Below are 4,326 nucleotides of genomic sequence, written 5' to 3' on the forward strand. Positions count from 1 at the left end.
CTCAGAGATATTGTGAGTTCAATTCCAGACCACCACAATAAAAGGAATATCACAATAATGTAAGTCATACCATTTTTGTGGATTCCCTGTGCTTATAAAAGTTACGTTCATACTATATTGCAGCCTATTACATGTGCAATAACATTATGTCTAAAAAATGCAAATACCATAATTAAATTATACCTCATTGTTTAAAATGCTAACCATAATCTAAGTCTTCAGCAAATTATAATCTTTTTGCTGATGGAGAGTCTTGTCTTCATGGGATGATTGCTGACTAATCAGGGTGGTGGTTGCTGCAGGTTGGGGTAGCCATGGGAAACTTTTCAAAAAAAACAACACTGAAGTTTGATGCATCTAGGCTCTTCCTCACACAAATGATTTCTCTGTAGCATGTGATGCTATTTAATGTCATTTTATCCATAGTAGGACTCCTTTCAAAACACTGCTGTGGCTTTACCACATCAGTTTATGTAATGTTCTAAATGCATTGTTGGCATTTCAACAATCTTTACAGTATCTTCACCAGGAGTAAATTCCATTTCAAGACTCCAGTTGTTTTTTTTTTTTTTTCTTTTATCCATAAGAAGCAACTCTTCACCCATAAAAGTTTTATCATGTTATTGCAGCATCTTAATCACATCTTCGTGATCCACTTTTAATTCTAGTTCTCTTGCCATTTTCATGACATCTGCAGTTACTTCATCCAATGAAGTATTGAACCCCTCAAAGTCATCAATGTGGGTTGAATCAATTTCTTCCAAAATCCTGTTAATGTCAATAGTTTGACATCATCTTATGAATCAAGAATCTTATTAATGACATATGTAATAGTCAATCCTTTCCAGAAGGTTTTTAATATCCTTGGCCCAGATCCACCAGAGGAATCAATATCTATAATAGCTATAGACTTCTAAAATATATTTACTAAATAATAAAACTTTGAATTTGAAATTACTGTTTGACCCACGGCTATAGAATGTGTGTTGTGTTAGCAGGCATAAAAGTAATATCAAGCTAATATTTATCATAACTCTTGGATGACCAGGTATATTTTCAATGATCAGCAGTATTTTGAAAGTAATATTTTTTCTGTATGGTAGGTCTTAATAGTGGGCTTAAAATATTTAGTAAATCATGTTGTTAACAGATGTGCTGTCATTCAGGCTTTGCTGTTTCATTTATAGAGGACTGGCAGGGTAGATTTAACATAACACTTAAGAGCCCTGAGAGTTTTGGAATGGCAAATGAGCATTAATTTCATGTTAATGTCACCAGCTGTATTAGCCTCTCACAAGAGAGTCAGCCTGTCATTTGAAATTTTGAAGCCAGGCATTGACTTTTCCTTTTTAGCTATGGGAAGTCATAAATGGCATCTTACAGTAAAAGGCTGTCTCATCTCCATTGAAATCTCTGTTGTTCAGTGTAGCTACCTTCACTAATTATCCCACTTAGAACTTTGGATAGCTTGCTATAGCTTTTACATCAGCAGTTGCTGCTGCTTCACCTTGTGCTCTTATGTTAGGGGGACAGCTTCTTTCCTTAAAACTAAAACCAAACTTTGCTAGCTTCAAAAATTACTTCTTCAGCTTTCTCACTTCTCTCAGCTCTCATAGAATTGAAAAGAGGTAGGTCCTTGCTCTGGATTAGGCCTTGACTTAAGAAAATGTGGCTGATTTGATTTTCTATCTAGACAACAAAGACTTTCTCCATATCAATAGTAAGGTCATTTAGCTTTCTTATCATTTTTATATTTACTGGATTAGCACTTTCAATTTCTCTCAAGAACTTTTCCTTTGATTTTACAGCTAAGTAAACTGACACAAGGCTGATCTTTTTTTTTAATAAGTGTAATCATTTTTAACTTTTGATTTAAAGTGACAGACATGAGACTCTTCCTTTTATTTGAGCACTTAGAGGTCATCGTGGGGTTATTAATTGGTACAATCTTGGTACTGTTTTGTCTCAAGGAATAGGAAGGCACTCAGAGAGGAAGGGAGATGGGGGAACCACCGGCGAGTGAAACAATTAGAACACACACAGCATTATTGACTAAGTTTGCCGTCTCATGTGAGCATGGTTTGTAGTGACCCAAACAATTACAACAGTAGCATCAAAGATCAGTAATCACAGGTCACCAAAACCAATATAAGACGAATAAAAAAGTTTGATATGTTGCAAGAATTATTATAATGTGACACAGAGATGGGAAGTAATCAAAAGTTGCTGGAAAATGGCACCAACAGACTTGTTCAAAGCGTAGATGCCACGAACCTTCAAGTTGTAAAAAGTGCAACATCTATGAAGTGCAGTAAAGTGAAGTCAATAAAATAAGCATACCTGTATTAGTAATATATGTTTTAATACATCATAGTCATTTCAATTTGTAAAAAATCCAAGATAAATTCTATTTACAACTTAAAACTTAATTGCCAGGAGAAATGTCTTAATTAAATAAAAACAAATGCATCATTCACTTATTAAAAGAATGTTGAAAAGAACATATATGGGAGCAAAAAATAAATCTTTTTAGATGTAGAATTATTATTTCTAAATTGTTTTCTTGTTAAGGATAGTCATCTGTAAATGGATCTTAGTACTGCGCATTACATGGCTCCAGGGTATGCTATTCGAGTGCCATTCATACAAAATATTATGTGAGTTGTAACCTTGTGGTTGAACATCATGAAGGCCGTGCAGTCTATGCTTGGTCCTTGTCTGATTATTGTGAGGTTGATGGACACAGAATCTGCTGTGTCATATAGGATGACTTTTGGTGTTTATTAGAATGACTGCGAGGTCCAGCTACATATTTCTGGAGCCCACTGCAAGATGATGTGATGCTCCTTGTTCAGAGAACAAGAAAATAGTTTTTCCTTGGTTCCATGGTTTCTCTATTTACCTGTCATAGTGTTTTCTCTTTTTTAAATTTTATATGTAATGCCATTCTCCCCACCCCTAGGCACAGAGAAACCCACAGGAGTGCAGACTCACATAGGTGCTTAGGGCCCAGACATGGAACTTGTTGCACCAGACTTTAACTCACCCTGTCTCTGCAACCCAATCCCCTGCTGGGAGTAGAAGACAGCAGTGGCTGCTGGGTACAAGCAGGGAGAAGGTGCCCAAGAACCCACCCTTGAGAGGGGGTGAGATGTACAAATGCATGTGAACTCCAAGTCCCTGTGTCATTCTCCATTGTATCACTAGTCTTCACTTGAAAAATCACAAATTCAAAGATAAAATTATTAAGAATGTTAAGATGCAAACTCCAAACATTAAATTTTGAGAGGAGAACCCTTCTGGATGTAAGGTCTATACTGTCACATTGGTCGAACACCCATGAGCAGGCCCCAGTGACTACATAATTTACCACCCAAACCAGGAAATTTTGATAATGAAGAAGCACAATTGTGATCTCACTGAGACAAGAGGCATCCATCATCCTGATTTTAAACAAATTGTGGTGAATAGTCATTCTACAGAAAATAGAACACAAATTGACCTTTAAAAATTGTATATTCCTAAGGACCCGTGAGTGAAAGTCCAGGGGGAGAGTTGGCTTGAGTTCCTCTTTCATTCTGTCTGATTCTCTTCTCTCGGCTCCTCTTCAGGTCATTTCATCCTGAGGCAGTTATGATTCTTATAGTAGTTCTAGATCTTATATCTGGTTAAAATAGTACCCAGAAGGAGAACAAAGTTCTCTACCAACCCCACCTTAGCTCCTTGCAGAACAGAAAAAACTTCTCTAGAAACCTCATGAAAGCTCGCCTTGAGTTTCATCGGAGCCACTCGGAGATGAGAGTCAGTCCAGTGTTTGGGCTTCAGTGAAGAGCGTGGTTCTCAAAGAAAATTATGTTTTATTTAAAAAATTTTCATATTAGGAAACTGGAAATAATGCAGATGAAGAATTGTCAGTAAGGATGTTGAATATGTATTGACTGTTCCTGGGTAAACAGAGAAGGCTCAGTGATATGAGCCATGATCTCAGGTGCAGGGACACACATACAGGCACAGCCAGGACAGAGTACTTGGACCAGTTCCTTGGCCTTCTTAAGGCTCTCGGGCGCATTTATTTCTTATTTCTGCTAATAACTCTTACTACTATAGGAGAGGCAAAATTTACCCTTACTCTCAGATTTTTCTTTTGCTTTCGTTTTACGTTTTTTGGTAGGCCTGAAAATTAAGAACCTGCTTTTACTACTTAGAGACGACAAAAAAAATAAGAATCTATTTTTGATAAAAAAAATTATTATCCTGAATGGGTAAAGAATTCTTACAAATTAACATGTAGAAGACAATAGGAAAAGCAGGATTAGACATAAACAA

General features: G+C 36.5%; 1 pseudogene; it reads right to left on the reverse strand.

Moving 5' to 3' along the window:
- Positions 1 to 226: 226 nt before the first annotated feature.
- LOC139440517 (tigger transposable element-derived protein 1-like) lies at positions 227 to 1,924 on the reverse strand (annotated as a pseudogene).
- Between the last annotated feature and the right edge of the window lie 2,402 nt (positions 1,925 to 4,326).

This window comes from Desmodus rotundus, chromosome 2, assembly GCF_022682495.2.
Source record: "Desmodus rotundus isolate HL8 chromosome 2, HLdesRot8A.1, whole genome shotgun sequence".
In the NCBI taxonomy this organism is placed as follows: Eukaryota; Metazoa; Chordata; class Mammalia; order Chiroptera; family Phyllostomidae; genus Desmodus; species Desmodus rotundus.